Source organism: Oratosquilla oratoria, chromosome 27 (assembly GCF_046742065.1).
Source record: "Oratosquilla oratoria isolate Oo_2021 chromosome 27, ASM4674206v1, whole genome shotgun sequence".
Classification (NCBI taxonomy): domain Eukaryota; kingdom Metazoa; phylum Arthropoda; class Malacostraca; order Stomatopoda; family Squillidae; genus Oratosquilla; species Oratosquilla oratoria.
In genome coordinates this window covers 3,169,978-3,187,477 of record NC_134803.1, presented here as the reverse complement: position 1 = coordinate 3,187,477, position 17,500 = coordinate 3,169,978, and the positions used below count along the sequence as shown (strand labels likewise).

At 40.2% G+C, this 17,500-nt stretch overlaps 1 protein-coding gene across 1 annotated transcript in view; it reads left to right on the top strand.

Annotated features, from left to right (window-relative positions):
• LOC143039861 (FMRFamide receptor-like) overlaps positions 1–17,500 on the top strand; it is a 275,372-nt gene that overhangs the window by 255,350 nt on the left and 2,522 nt on the right. The window lies entirely within an intron of this gene.

Sequence of the window (17,500 nt, the reverse complement as noted above, 5' to 3'; positions counted from 1 at the left end):
TGGGCTTTTACTTTATTTAGTGGTCTCTGGTGAACCCATGCTGTGAGTCACGAATCAAATTATGTCTCTCGCTCTGATCACTGATTCTATTAGCTATTATTAATTCTAACATTTTACCTATAACCGACGTCAAACTGATTGCCCTGTAGTTATGCATAGACAATTTATCATCCTTTTTGAAAACAGGAGTAACGTTTCATGTCCCCAAGCAATAGGCAGGAATCTTGTGTCTACCGACTTATCAAATATTTCCGTTAACTGGTCGCAGATTTCAAATTTACAATCTTTGAGCCCTCTCGAAAATATTTAGTCTGAACCTGGGGATTTTGTAGCTTTAAGTCAATTAATCTGTTTGGCTACTTTTTCTCTACTAATGTTGATGTTAGTTAATCAGCTTCCCTCATCCTCATTGAAGATCGGGTCGTAGTCAGGTACCATATCTAATCCCTCCTTTGTATCCTCCAAATCTATCAATACATCTTCGTCATTTTTAATTGGGAATATAATTTCCTCTATTTTATTCTGTTGAGATGAATGAAGTCCTTTATGTTGGATCTCGCTTGTCTGGCACCTTAATTTCGTAGTTACGTTTTACTGTTCACGTGTTCTTTTTAATTGGTCTAACCATATCGTTATATTTAGATCTAAGGTGTGTATTCCCGTTTTTCATTCTGACGTAAAGCCTTCTTTATGTTCATATTTAATTTTTCAGCCTATCCGTCATCCATCTGTAAGTATTGGTATTCTTCCGTACCGCCTTGAGGGGAATGAATTTACTTTGCGCAAACAAAACCATAGCTGTTAGGTTACTGTGCATTTCGTATAGACCGATGACACTACCATAGACCTCAGGCTTGTACGTGACCTGACCTGGGTGTTACATAATTTCGTCCGTGACACGGCCATGGTCTAGACCTTTGACTGCTGTAGTGACGTTGTCCGTGCACCTGACCTAACTATACTTTTCATCTAGCCAGCTGACCTTGTCATTGTCCTCCGGGCTGGCCTTGTATGTGACCAGTTGTCCTAAATATTTCCTCATCTTTTTAAAATTGGCTCTCCTGAAGTAAGGTACTATTCAATGTTTCCCATATAGTATCAAATTTTAATTCTTTATGATCACCACAGCCTAGACTATCACCCACTTATACATTTTTCGTTAGATTCTCATTTTTAGTTAAGAGTAAGTCCAGAGTATTTTTCTCTCATAGGATTGGTAATCATTTGTGTTAGGAAGTTATCTTATACCACTTCCAACAAATTATGCGCTTCCTGATCTTCTACTAAATTTTCCCATTCAATATTTTTATAGCTAAAATCTCCCATGATCACAACGTTTATGTACTGGAACGCCCTGCGAATTTCTTGAATCAGTGGTTCAGCCTGTTCACTGCTTAGGTTAGGAGGTCTATATAGGACACCCAAATAGATTCTATGTTTTTCTCTTCCTTAAACGAATTGGCTGTGTATTTGACGAAAAGTGCTACTCCTCCCGCCTCCTGCCTATTCTATCCTTGTGAAATAGTCTATATCCTTCTATCCCCATATCCAAAACGAAATATTGATCCATCTTGTTGATTCAGGGTTTAGTAAAACCTATAGTATCAAATCTTTCTACGCATACTTTACTTCTTAGCAAATAAATTTCATTAAATACTCTTCTACTCTTTGTATAGTACATCTTTAGTGTATACTCCATCCATCTGTTTAAGTGGCTCGTTTCACAGTCTCTCTCTGAGCTGTTTCTACTGTCTAGGTTATATTTTGATACTTTCCCTTAACTCCCACATAATCTGCCCGAAAAAATGCAGGATGCCTACTTCTCGCTTAAGGAACTCAGCAAGGAACCAAAATCTTTTGGGTAACAAGTGCACCCCAACTCTTGTATATAGACAATTGTTGCCGTAAAAGCGATCCCAGTTGTCGACAAATGTCCACCATTGGTCTAACGATGATCTGTCAGCATACAATTCATTGCAATAGCCCTGGAATACCAGGAAACTTGTTCAGCTATAAAATGATGGAATAGGGAATCTATGAACATCTCTGCACAAAAATTATACTTAAACCTAAAAGAATCGTTCGTCTAAGATTTTAACATTTTAATTATATTTCCAAGTATCTTCAAAATCAGGGAAGGCATTTCCTATAACGAAATTGATTGAGACCAATATAAAGGGATGACCGTCTAACATATGAATTTATCAGTAATTCTGAGATAGTCTTTTCCTTATTTCAAATGTTCATTCTGCTTCTCTGTAATTGGACGACTAAAATAAGATTGACGAGAAGAAACTAAAGATTAGAGTGAAATGTGTGAAAATCAAAGTAAGTTACAGTTACTATGAAGTACTCGTTTTTACGGTGGAGTATTCATATATACACATGTAATCCAAGAAAAACTAAAACTGATAAAATAACAAAATATGATAAAACAGAACCTCATCATGTTCTACATTTCAAATGTGTACACAGTCATAAAAGTGAGTGATTCATAATAATAATCACAAAAAGAGTAAATAAAAAAAGAATCGTGCTTCCAATAATTGTAATTAAATTTATTATTCTCATAAACCAGCTATCTTAATAATAATATTCTATTGTTTAGCTTTTCATATGCATTATCTTCAATTTCAGGTAATATTGTGTCATAATTGCTAATAGAACAGCAATCTCATTTTTCATTTCCTTTGAGATTCTTGGATGTCAACCGTCAGGCCCTGATGTTTAATTAACTTTGAGTTTTTCTATACACCTTTTCATTTTTTCTTTTATTGTATCTACCGTAGTAAGTTCACCATAGATTTTTCACAGGTTTCATTTTGTAGTTCACTCTCAGGTGTTTTGTTTACGAATACTGAACTAAAATAATTGTTTAAAATATCACGCATTCCTTCGTTTGAATACTCAAGTTGACCTTTAGAAGATAATAGTGGGCCAATGAGATTCATAATGATATTTTTATCTCTAATGTAACCATAGAATTCTTTGGGATTATCTCTGGATTTATCAGCGATATTGATTTCGTATTGTCGTTTTCGTTGTTGTTTTTTTAAGTCTCTTTTTTTTAATTCTCTCTTTATTATTACATAACTTTGATAGTCATTGGATGCACCCGAGTATTTATATTTCTTATAAGAATGTCTTTATTAGCAATACTTTTTTCAGTTTCTTTGTCGAGCCATTTTGGGCGAGCCTGATTTGGCGGACGTCTGTCTTTAAACAGGATGTAAGTATGAATCATCTTAGTGAGCGTATTTTGAAATACTTCCCTCATCTGATCAACAGGTTTTTTACTTAATTTTGCCTCCCAATCTGTAAGCTGAAGCTACTGACTTAGTCCTATGAACTAAGCTTTCATAAAAACGGGTATTTTTTGTGATTGCTATTTGCAATAGCGTCACGGCTAGTGATCAATAGATCGAGTAAGTTTCCCTGTCTTGTGGGCTCTTACATGCTGAACCAAGTGTATATGTATATATATATATATATATATATATATATATATATATATATATATATATATATATATATATATATATATATATAAAAAAAAATATAAAAATATATATATATATATATATATATATATATAATCACGAAGAACCCACAGTCGGAATAAAAAGGAAACTTTAGAAGAATGTGTAAATTCTATATTTCGACTAATAACTATAGCCCTCTTCAGGAAACTACAGATTACAAGAATTTGCAGAGACATAAGTACAATGAGATATGAGTAGAAGGGGAACAAGCAGAGTTAAAACAGGACGACCCGTCACACAGAGCGGAGTCAGAGGTGAGGGGATGTGTGGGTGGAGGTGTGAGGTCACGAGAAAAAAGGGCGGGAAGAAGGGTCAGGAGGGTGATCATTCTTAACCAAGCGGCTCACAGCTAGCCGTGAGATAATGTCCGGGGACCATTGACCTTTGGAGATATTCAAGTTTGGACATTCTTCGATTAAGGCTGATTCAACAATTTTCCTTCTAAAACTACAGTTGGACTTCGTGATTATTAATTACATATGTGCTACAACATTTTGTCAAAGTGATATATATATATATATATATATATATATATATATATATATATATATATGTATGTATGTATGTACGTATGTATATACATAAATACACACCCACACACACACACACACACATATATATATATATATATATATATATATATATATATATATATATATATATATACACTGAATGGTTTCCAGTGAACAGATTAATATCTTTTCAACCATAAATCACTTTTAATTCCATGCCATCGCAGTGGAGACTGAGAGTCGCTCGAAGGAGGCATACATTGGAAATTGAAACGTGGTCGAGCCGAGAACGCGAACTCGGCTCACCCGTGACAAAACGGCAGTGACTTAGCCCAATACGCTATCAAGAGAGATGTAAGTTGAGTACAACTTTCTTATATTTGTATGCTCGAGTGACATACACATACACGAAATATTGCGTTCAACCCACCTCCGCCATGATAGTGTAGTCGCTAGTATGTACACGTGGGAAAGTTTATACATACACTGAATGGTTCCCAGTGAACAGATTGATATCTTTTCAACCACAAATCACTTTTAATTCCATGCCATCGCAGTCGAGACTGAGAGTCGCTCGAAGGAGGCATACATTGGAAATTGAAACGTGGTCGAGCCGAGAACTCGAACTGGGCTCACCCGTGACAAAGCGGCAGTGACTTAGCCCAATACGCTATCAAGAGAGATATAAGTTGAGTACAACTTTCTTATATTTGTATGCTCGAGTGACATACACATACACGAAATATTACGTTTAACCCACCTCCACCATGATAGTGTAGTCACTAGTATGTGCACGTGGGAAAGTTTATACATACACTGAATGGTTCCCAGTGAACAGATTAATATCTTTTCAACCACAAATCACTTTTAATTCCATGCCATCGCAGTCGAGACTGAGAGTCGCTCGAAGGAGGCATACGTTGGAAATTGAAACGTGGTCGAGCCGAGGACTCGAACTCGGCTCACCCGTGACAAAGCGGCAGTGACTTAGCCCAATACGCTATCAAGAGAGATATAAGTTGAGTACAACTTTCTTATATTTGTATGCTCGAGTGACATACACATACACGAAATATTGCGTTCAACCCACCTCCACCATGATAGTGTAGTCGCTAGTATGTGCACGTGGGAAAGTTTATACATACACTGAATGGTTCCCAGTGAACAGATCAATATATTTTCAACCACAAATCACTTTTAATTCCATGCTATCGCAGTCGAGACTGAGAATGATCTTAATAAATTGTTAACATGGTCGGTGAAATGGCAAATAAAATTCAATATTTCTAAGTGTAGCGTGTCAAACGTAGGGCTATACAACCGCGAAAATAAATACAGCTTAGATAACACGTTTTTAGACAAATCTGAGTGCGAGAGGGACTTGGGAGTTCTGGTGAGTCCCCGGACCTTAAAACCAGGAAGTAGTGTATTAGCGCCAGAAAAAAAGCTAACAGAACATTAGGTTTCATTGCTAGCACGGTAACGAATAGAAGTGCAGAGGTAATTATTAAACTTTATCTAGCGATAATTAGACCCATCCTTGACTATGCGGTACAGTTTTGTGTCTCCGTCCTACAGAATGGACATCAATTCTCTAGAATCAGTAAAGAGAAGAATGACCAAAATGATACATGGACTCAGAAATTTGCCTTACGAAGAGAGGTTTAGGCACTTAAACTTACACCCTCGGTAAAGACGCAGAGTGCTGGGTGATCTAATAGAGGTGTTCAAGTGGATCAAAGGTTATAACAGGGGTGATGCAAACAAGGTCATCATATTAAAACAACAGGGCAGGACTCGCAGTAATGGTTATAAACTGGACAAATTTAGATTTAAGAAGGAAATAGGCAAGAATTTGTTTACTAATAGGGTGGTCTATGAATGGAATAAACTTAGTAACCATATAGTAAGCGCTGAAACCATCAGTTGTTTTAAAAAACGATTAGACAACTTTATGGATGGGGATGACAGGTGGTGATGGATACGGAGCTGCCTAGTGTAGGCCTTATGGTCTCTTGCAGTCTCCTTTATTCTTATGTTCTTATGTTATGTTCTTATGATGACCGGTGGAGAGTTCGCCATACGGAACATCTTTGATAGGCGATGGTCTTCCTTTCTGGAGAGATGCTCTGCCCATCTGAGCTGGTATTTCAGTAGCATGGCTTCGATGCTGGGGATCTCTGCCTGCTCCAGAACTTCGACATTTGTGGTGAAGTCACTCCATTGGATGTTGAGGATGGTGCGGAGACAGCACTGTTGGGATCTCTCGGAGACGGATATGACTACGGTAGGTGACCCAGGTCTCAGAGCCGCAGAGAAGAATGATGAGAACAACAGCCCTGTAGACGCGGATCTTTGTCTTAATCTTCAGGTTTTTTGTTGTTCCAGGCTCGTTTGTACAGTTTGCCAAAAGAGTTGTTGGTCATAAAAGTCTGTTGTCAATTTCTTTATCGATCCTTACATCAGATGAGATGGTGCAGCCCAAGTAAGTAAACTACTGTGTTGATTTCAGCTTCGTATCGCCAATGGTTATATGAGCCTGGTGGTATTTGATTTGTGGGGCAGGCTAATGAAGGACTTCCGTCTTCTTGAGGCTGATCTCGAGGCCAAAAAGCCGCGAGACGTCTGCAAAGCAAGACGTGATGCGCTGCAGGGGCTCGCTCTATGCGGGCGACGGGGGCAGCGTCGTCCGAGAAGAAAAGGTCCTGAATCAGTCTCTCCTGCGTCTTGGTGTGGGCTTGGACGCGCCGTAGGTTGAAGAGGCTGCCATCCAGATGGTACCTGACGTATACCCCATCCTTATCATCTTAGGTAGCTTGTTTGAGCATCATACTGAAGAAGATACTGAAGAGAGTTGGTGCCAAGACGCAACTCTGCTTCACACTGTTGGAGATGGGAATGGGTTCCGATAGGTCCCCGCTTAGTCTGATCTGGCCGCGCTGATTTTCATGCAGCTGAATCACCATCTGTAGGAATTTGGGGGGACAACCAAGGTGTTCCAGGGTGAACCACAGCCTTGTCCTGCTCACTGTGTTTGAATGTTTTTGTAAGGTCGACAAAAGTAGCATAGAGTCCCTTGTTTTGTTCATGGGACTTCTCCTGGAGTTGGCGGAGAACGAACACCATCTCCGTCGTGCCTCTGTTGGCTCTGAAGCCACACTGGCTCTCGGGGAGGTTTTCCTCGGCAATGGATGGTACGAGGTACGAGCCTGTTGAGGAGAGTTCTGGCAAGTACTTTGCCAGCGATGGAGAGTAGGGTAATTCCCTGGTAGTTGGAGTGGGTCAGTGCAGGGAGACTCATCGATCTTTTGCTGCAGGTCTGCTTGAATCTTGGTTTTCACATCCTCCCGGCACAGTCTGCCAATGTTGAGTTTCTATACGGGGTTGCCTTTCTTTTTGGGTTTAGACTTGAACTGCAGTTTGAGCTTGCAGCGGAAGAGACAATGGTCTGTGTGGAATTCCGCGCTGGGTATCACTCTCGTGTATAGAATATCTTTCAGGTCCTGTTGACGTACAACCACATAGTCAAGCAGGTGCCAATTAGTTATTTTCAGGCGGTCTTTCTGTTGAAAGATTGTGTTGGTATTAGTGAATTGGTACTCTGTGCAGAACTCGAGCAGGAGGCGCCCGTTGTCGTTACAGTTGGCAACGCCGTGTCTTCCGAGGACTCCTTTCCAGGCTTCGGAGTCCCTCCCGACTTTTACGTTGAAGTCGCCAAGAATCAGGACCTTGTTGTCTGCAGGGGTGTTGTACAAAAGTTTATGCAGATCGGAATAGAACCTGTCTTTGTTCGCAGTATCTGCCAGTAGAGTTGGGGGGTACTGAAGAGCGTGAGATGTTGTTTTCCAGTGGTAGGCGCAGGGAAAGGATACGGTCTGAGTGGCCCGTGGGTAGTGTTTCCAGTTTTGAGGCGATGGAGTTCCTCACCATAAGCCCAATGCCCGACAGGTGCCTTTCAGTTGATGGTTTCCTGGACCAGAAGAGGGTGTAGCCAGAGCTGTGTGCTTTGAGGCTGCCCTCGTCAGCGAGACGGACCTCGCTGAGGGCTGCTATATCAATTTTGAGACGGTAGAGTTCATGAGCTATGAGAGCGGAACGACGTTGCGGGTGATTGTTGTCAGCCTTGTCAAGCATGGTCCTGACATTCCAGCAGGCGACTTTTAAGTCTTGCTTACTTTTCTTTGATTTTATCTCCATGTTTGTTCGACCGCTCCGAAGATGCCCGTTGACCGTGGTCACCCAACTGGGTGTAGAGGACACGAGCTTTGTTTAGGCGAACCTTTTTTACCGTCCCTCTCCATGTGGAACATGCAGCGCTCTCCTTAAATAGGGCTGCCTGGTCACTCAGGATGCTGCCGAGTGGTGTCGTCACCTCCGGGTCCACAACCAGGCGAGCAAAGTCCTGAGCCGCCTCCATGCAGGATCAAGACTACGGCTTCCTATGACATCTTCCACCTGCCGCCTTCTCACCTTGCCCATTGCTGCAGGTCTTTTCATTTTTATTTTATTTTTATTTTTATTCTATTTTTTTTTTGGGGGGGGGGGGGCGTGGAACGTGGACGTGTCCTTCGCCCTGCGCTGGGACAGTAACAGTGAGGTCCTCTGCTCGTGGGTTTGACGTCGGAGCTTCCCTCTCCTAGGGGAGTTGCCGACCATGACTGATGAGCCCCTCCTGCCCGTGGGTTTACTATCGGAGTCCCCCTCACCTTGGTAGGCAGCCGACCATGGCTGACGAGCCCCCCCGCCCGGAGTAAGCCTGGTTATACTGCGCCAGGTATAACCAGGTTAGAATCTAGGGGTACCACGTGGAGGTTGGAGTAGGACTCAAACACTGGACTCAGAGTAACAGAATTTACTACCGACGTTTCGAACCCTGTCCGGGTTCGTCTTCAGGGTTATACAATGTCAGCAAAAGGAATATATGTCAGCAAAAGGAATCAATTAAATAGTATGCCAGTGTTCCCTGGTACAGGTCCCGCCAGATTGAACAGAGTTGCAGATTAACAAAATTTCACACTAATAAGAACTCCCCGACATGGAGAAAGAATTACAAAATTATACACAAGAGGCATGAACATGTTGCCACCAAAATCCAAAAAAGCTAATGATAATAAGATCTCATTCCGGGCAAAATCTTCATTCCTAGACCGCCGACCATCACTCCTTCGATCCTGCCTGTCATTCACTCCTCTGTAGCTATGAGTGAAAGTGACTTTTTTTTTTTATCTTAAGGCTATCGACCCATAAGGGGGTCATTAAGCCTGGTGTGAACCTGTGATCCTGTTTAATTTACCATTACAATTTCTACATCAATCCTGTTGTGTGCAAATAAAAGACTACTTTGTCAATAAGGTAACATTCATTGGCCAAAGGACTTGTCACGTTTAACTGAATGGCGCTGTGTGTTATATTTCGTGCAGTGTATGAGTATGTGTCTTATAGATTGTGTAGTGTTGCAGGTGCTGCACTGGGGAGAAAATAGACCAGTGATGTAAGGATCTAGGTGGGTGTCGACCCCTACACTCCCATTTTAGTTCCCTTTGTCTATATATGTAATTTACTGGTTTAATTCTGTTTGCTGTTTCCTTATATTGTTTTGTATTTCTTCCTTCATTTTCAATTTCTTTTCATCATTGTCTTAGTGTAGGCTAGTCACTCAATTTCCATTATTTATTTTCACCTGTAGGCCCCATGCCTTAGTTCCTCATACTTAGTCAAAATCCGCTTAGTATATGCTTCTAGTAGGGTATCTAAACGTTGAGATATTTTCTTGGTTTTCTTCACTTAATCTTCTACAACTTATTTTTCTTAGGTACACCAGAGGACTCCCGCCTGGGATCCCCAATCCAATCACAAAGTCACTACTTAATTCATCCAATAATCTTGACCGTTACAAATAAGTGCCTCCCTTTAAGGGCGTGACTTTTCTCCCATGCACCAATAATTTTTTCTCCTCCTCCACCCTTCTCCAATCAGAAAGACTGTTACACCGTCTTAAGCAATACTGCTTATACAACCAATCTTGATCTCGAAGCGGAATGGTTCATTGTTTACATATTGTCTTATCAGCATTAAAATCGATACCCTTGCTGTGTTATTTACAAACTCCAGATGGTGAGCGATATTATGCAACTCCGCAACTCCTTCGCGGATATTGTTTTCAAAACATCTAACTAGTAAAAATGACATTCTCACCACCTACCCCTCTATCTGCCTACTTATCTACCAGCCTCTTACAGTGGGTGATGTAGGTGGAATTCATTCTCAGCTTTGCTATGGCGATTTCCTCCCGTTTATTTCTTCTGTATGATGTTGACCAGTCTGTTATGTGCTCCTTTTGTTTGTGTGTGATATGGAGATTGCCACACTGGTGTTGCCAGTGGGCGTGTAATTGTTTTCTTACGATAGAATTGAAAGAGCCTATGTCTATGGGTATATCTATAACAGTCATTTTCTAACTAAGATCTGGCCAGCGTGTCCGCTGTCTCGTTCCCGGAAATCCCAATGTGGCTGGGAACCCAAAAGAGAGTAATGTACTTGTTGGTCGTCGAGAGTGCGCTAACGATTTTGCCCAAAACAGAATTCCCCCATTTGGTTACCTGACTTAATTGACTGTAATGCACTCAAAGAATCTGAGGAAATAACAAAGCTACTATGTGTGTCAGATTGAGCCTTTTCTATCACTTTGGATATTCCGAAGAGTTCGGCAATATAAATGCTCATATGGTCCGGCAATCTGAACATCATCCGGGTTGTGGAGCTATATAACCCTGTCCCTGTTTTACGGCCACACTTAGAACCATCCGTATACAGTGCCCCGTGGCCAGTGTATCCTTTGATGACTTGTAGGGTCTTCAGTCTATGTTCTTCTACCGAGGTCTGTGGAGGTCTTCATTGATGTCGGCGTTCAGGGTGATCTTTTCCCACGGTGGTATGTGGAAACCTCTTCAATTTTTCAATAGACCACAGTGGCACTGAATACTGCTCGCACAAAGATCGGATCCAGATGGAAAAGGTATTAAGGCTGAAGTTGGTAAAGTGCTCGTAGTGGGACGTCGCCCGCTTGCAGGGCTGCCGTGGGATACAAAGCACTTTGGCGGCGTAGCGGAGTATAAGGAGTTTGCGCCTGTAGTGGAGGGGGGGGGGACATTGGCTTCAACTTCCAGCCTCTCGATTCTTGTGCAGCGTAATGCATCAAGTGCAAGTCGTAGACCTTTGTTTTGGATGATGTTCAGGGGTTGTAACGTGGTTGTTGTTGCCGAACCATAAATCTGGCACCCATAGTCTAATTTAGATCTAATTAGGTACTCATGAATTATTAGCAAAGATTTCCTATCTGCTCCCCAATTTGTGCCCGTTAGTTTGCGTGGTAAATTAAGTCTCTTGTTGCACGCATCGACTAGGTACTTTACATGGGCCTTCCAGTTTGGCCTGGAGTCCAATTTCAAGCAAAGGAAAAAGGTTGAATTTTGTACTGGAATAGGATTTCTATGTAATTGCAGATCGATTTCTGCCTGGGCTCAGCGTGAAAATACAACCTTTGTTGACTTTACTTCCGAAAACTTAAATCCCCATTCGTCAGACCATTCCTGGAGCGAGTCCAGGGCAAGTTTTACGCGAGAGCAGGAAAAACTGGCGTTCGATGAGGAATGCCAGATTCCGACGTCGTCAACGTATAGTAAGTATTTAAGGTTCCGAGGTGGAGCAGGTAGAATATCGTTAATAAGTAACATAAATAATGTCGGACTCAACACACTTCCCTGTGGCACGCCATTTTCTTGTATGCGTACTGATGAAAAGCAACCTTGAATTTTGACAGAGAATGTTCGCTCTAGTAAAATGTTTTTAATAAAAATAGGGAGATTCCCTCTAAGGCCAAGTGCATAGAGTTTTTCGAGGATACCATGTCGCCATGCCATGTCGTAGGCTCTTTCTAAATATAAAAAGCAAGCTACAAGGTAGTCTTTCCTCTCGAAATTTAAAAGGATGTCATGTTCTAAGTTGACCAAATGGTCGAGACTACTTCGACTTTTCCTGAAACCACATTAGGGAGGAACTATTAAATTTTGAGATTCGAGAATGAATTTTAATCTGTTATTGACCATACGTTCTAATACTTTGCATAAGCAGTTGGTAAGCGCCATAGGACGATAAGAGGAAGGACTCTTTGGGTCCTTTCCCTTTTTGAGAATAGGTATGACGTGGGCATGTCTCCATGTTTCTGGGAAGTCACGATTAATCCAAATTTCGTTGTATAGTTTCAGTAATTTGTTGAGCGAGATTAAATTTAGATGTTGCAGCATCTCATACCTAGTCTCATCCGGGCCAGCAGAGGTCCCTCTACACGATCTTAAAGCCTGTTAAGCTCGTGTATTTGTTTATGCTGTAGGAATGTTGGCGAATAGTTATCTATATTGCTTGTTTGTGTAAATGTATCTGCTATTATGTTTGTGATGTCGGTGGGCGTATCTACAAATGTGGTTCCTATTGTCAAAGTCTTTATGGCAGGTGCATGTTTGCCGTCAATTCTTCGGGCGGCTGACCAAATCTGTGTTAGAGGCGTGTGCATGTTAATTGTCGAAATAAAATCACGCCAAGACTTTCGCTTGGACTTTTTAATGATCTTACGGGCCTCTGCTTGCGCCTTTTTAAAAGTAACCAAGTTGGGTAAAATTGGGTTGTTTTTAAATGTTCGATAAGCCCTATTCCACTTGCAAAGTGCTTTTCTGCAGTCTGATATCCACCAAGGAACTCTGTGTTTGTGAAATGCCGAGGTCTTTGGTATGTGCTTATGCACTGAATTCAAAATGGATAATGTTAAATTGACTACTTTGTCATCCATATTGTCCCCTGTGGTGTTGACGTTGGTAGTACGCCGATACATTTCCCAGTTGGCTTTCCTCATGATGAATTTGGGACAGGGAGGGGGTGGGTTGTCTCCATAGGCTGGAGCAGCCGTAACGTGGTCACCCCCTATTTTAAGGATGACTGGGAAATGATCACTAAACATGGTGTCGTCATGCACAGTCCATTCTATGTCGTCAGACAGCGCAGGAGATGATATGGATCAATCGATGCATGAAAAGTGTCCCTAGCATTGCCTACACGAGTGGGATCCCCAGTGTTTGGGAGGATCAGGTCGTTAATATTCAGAACTGCCTCCATCTGCTCCCCTCGAGCACATGTTCTATCACTCCCCCACATGTGATTGCGGGAGTTAAAGTCACCGATTTTAAGTTTATGGTAGGGCAGCTGTCTTATAAGTTTATTTACCTCCTGTAGCGGAAATGGTTGGTCTGGAGGTAAATATATGGAGCAGATGAACGCAAGTTTATATGTGTATATGTACATATATATATATATATATATAGATAGATAGATAGATAGATAGATAGATAGATAGATAGATATAGATATATAAATACATATATATATATATATAATATATATATAATATAATGTATATATATATAACATATATATGTATGATATATATATATATATATATATATATATATATATATATATATATATATATATATATATATATATATATAATATATATATATATATATATATATATATATATATATATATATATGTTTTGTTAAAAACAACTGCGCATTCGGCACTACAAAGCTTCTTAAGTAGACTTTCAAGTCTTCTGAATGTAGATTTCTGGTTTTCACAGGGCAGACGGAATAATAAATTTCCAGTAGACATTAGGAACTTTTGTTGAGAAAGAATGTACAGACGTTTCGCTAAACGCAGTTAGCATTTTCAATGTAATAGAGACAGAGAGTACAGGACATAATAAACATAGAAAGAAAGCTCTGGGAGAGGTCACAACATAAGACACGGGGGGAGGTCACGACGTAAGATACGGGGAGAGGTCACATTACATGTGTGGGATGACGGGGGATTTTGTCACTGTGGGGCAAATGTCCGTTGAGGGCCAAGTGTCCTCTCTATGCCAGACTCATAGAGAGGACACTTGGCCCTCAACGGACATGTGCCCCACAGTGACAAAATCCCCCGTCATCCCACACATGTAATGTGACCTCTCCCCGTATCTTTCTCAACAAAAGTTGCTAATGTCTACTGGAAATTTATTATTCCGTCTGCCCTGTGAAAACCAGAAATCTTTCAACAAAAGTTTCTAATGTCTACTGGAAATTTATTATTCCGTCTGCCCTGTGAAAACCAGAAATCTTTCAACAAAAGTTCCTAATGTCTACTGGAAATTTATTATTCCGTCTGCCCTGTGAAAACCAGAAATCTACATTCAGAAGATTTGAAAGTCTACTTAAGAAGCTTTGTAGTGCCGAATGCGCAGTTGTTTTTAACAAAACATGTTTAAAAGAAAACCTGCTGCCAAGATTTACATATATATATATACATATATATATATATATATATATATATATATATATATATATTGGATGAATGGTCTAGACTTATTCTTCCTCCACCCACACTCTCATATATATATATATATATATATATATATATATATAAAAATGTATATATATATATATAAAAATATATATATATATATATATATATATATATATATATATATATACATATATTGGTGAAGCGTGGCAGGAGACTCTCTTTAAGGCATATTCTGTTAAAAACGACAGCAAAAGAATTATTAGTCAACTTTTTCCGTAAGCTCTCAAGCTTGCGAAAAGTAGATTTCTGGAAGGGGAAAGGGAATAAATCAAATTTCCAAAAGTCATTGGAAACACAAAAGTTATAATGAACACAAAAATACAGCACACAGTAAACGATATACAAGAAATGAGTGCAAAAAATATAGCAAAAAAACAAAGTACAAATACTCGGATCTCTCCCAGTGTTCCGTGGTCATACGTGTGACCTCCCCCAGTTACAACACGGTGACCTCTCCCCGTGCTTTTCTTTTCATTTAAAATATGCTCCCTTTTCCTTTCTTCTTCATTTCAACTGAGGATGCAGTAATGTCTGCGAAGTGTCTTGAAAATTTTGTTTTTTGCTATATTTTTGTACTCATTTCTTGTATTTTGTTTACTTTGTGCTGTATTTTTGTGTTCGTTATAACTTTTGTGTTTCTTAGGAGTTTTGAAAATTTAATTTACACCCTTTCCCCCTAGCAGAAATCTACTTTTCGTAAGCTTGAAAGCTCACGGAAAAAATTAGATGGTATATCTTTTGCTGTCGTTTTTAACAATATATATATATATATATATATATATATATATATATATATATATATATATATATATATATATATATATATATTGGGAGTTCTAATGAGTCCAGCCCCTAAAACCAGGAAACAGTGCATTAGCTCCAGAAATAAAGCTAACAGATCATTAGGTTTCATTGCTAGCACGGTAACGAATAGAAGTGCAGAGGTAATTACTAAACTCTATCTAGCGATAGTTAGACCCATCCTTGACTATGCGCTACAGTTTTGGTCTCCGTCCTACAGAATGGACATCAATTCACTAGAATCAGTACAGAGAAGGATGACCAAAATGATACATGGTCTCAGAAATTTGCCTTACGAAGAGAGGCTTAGGCACCTTAACTTACACTCTCTGGAAAGACACAGAGTGCGGGGGTGATCTAATAGAAGTGTTCAAGTGGATCAAAGGCTTTAACAAGGGTGATGCTAACAAGGTCATCATATTAAAACAACAGGGCAAGACTCGCAGTAATGGTTATAAACTGAACAAATTTAGATTTAAGAAGGAATAGGCAAGAACTGGTTTACCAATAGGGTGGTCGACGAATGGAATAAACTTAGTAACCATGTAGTAAGCGTTCAAACTATCAGTTGTTTTAAGAAACGATTAGACAGCTTTATGGATGGGGATGGCCGGTGGAGATGGATACGGAGCTGCCTAGTGTAGGCCTTATGGTCTCTTGTAGTCTCCTTCATTCTTATGTTTTTATGTTCTTATATAGGTTTCTCCTCCGTTATGAGGGAGATAGCCAAGTCTAGTACACGTAGCTCCTCTTACCCATTTCACTCCCTTTGACTACCCTTTCTTATCTCTTATCCCAGCTCCTGGTGGATGATGGGTCATCCCTGTTTCCCGACTACTGCCCCGGGGCAGAAGAAATGCAGCAAGACATAGTACATCCACAGCAAAGCCACTTCATTTAATATGCAGCCCGCCCTGTCCATGTCCCCTCATGCAGAAAATTATATAAATGAGAGAAATCTCCCACCCCTACCTTTCTTGCATAACAATATTTTCTCTACACAGCCACTATCCATTCATTCCTACCTCCTGCCTTCTCTCTTCTATGCTCAACAGACTATCCTCTCTCGTTCAACAACCCAGATGTCCAATCTATCCTTCTCATCTTCTGTCATCCCTTCAAATTACTAATCTTACTATTCTTTCAACGTGTCCAAACCATCTCAATGCTCTTTCAACAGCCTTATCTGCCATCTTCCTTTCCATTCCCGCTCTCTTTCTCACTTCCTCGTTTCTCACTGTATCCAACCTAGTAACCCATTCCATACTTAGATATTTCATCTTTGACACATTCAAACTTTTACTCTGCCGCACATAAATTCCATGTTTCTACCCCATACAAAACTGTCAGTACAGTCACCCCTTCATACAATCTCCTCTTTACATTCATTTCAAGATGCCAGTTCCTCATGACACTTTTTAAACCCTCAAGGCATTTACTTGCTTCTCCCAATTTACAATTTACATCTACTTCCACTCCTCCCTTTCCTGCCGCCTGCAACCTCATATACCTAAAGCAATCCACTTCTTCCAGCCTCTCTCCTTTAAGACTTACTTCCAACTCACTCTCATCCTGTCCCCTTGTAAATCTCATCACATTGCTCTACCCAACACTTACCTTCAACTTTCTCTTATCGCATAGCTTCCTAAACTCCGTCACTTTCTCCGTTAGTCCCTCCTCTGACTCTGTCACATGCGCAGTCTCATCAGCAAATAACAACTGGCTCACCTCCCATTTTTCTCCATTTTCTTTAACCACCTCCAGTCCACTGTCCATTACACCTCGCTTTTACCTTCCACACCACCCCATCCATGTATACAATGAACAACCACGGCGATATGACACATCCCTGACGCAGTCTCACCTTTGCCTCAAACCACTTACTCTATTTTCAATTCTAACACAGGCTCTATTACTCTTGTAAAACTCATGACTGCCCTTAACAGCTTTCCCCTATCCCATATGTCTGCAAAACCTCCCATATATATATATATATATATAAAAATATATATGTATGTGTGTGTGTGTGTGTGTGTGTGTGTGTGTGTGTGTGTGTGTGTGTGTGTGTGTGTGTGTGTGTGTATGTGTGTGTGTGTGTGTGTGTGTGTATACAGTAAGCCTCTATCCACACATACACAATATATAATCCTATACAATATATAATCCTATAACACGCTATTGAATTTC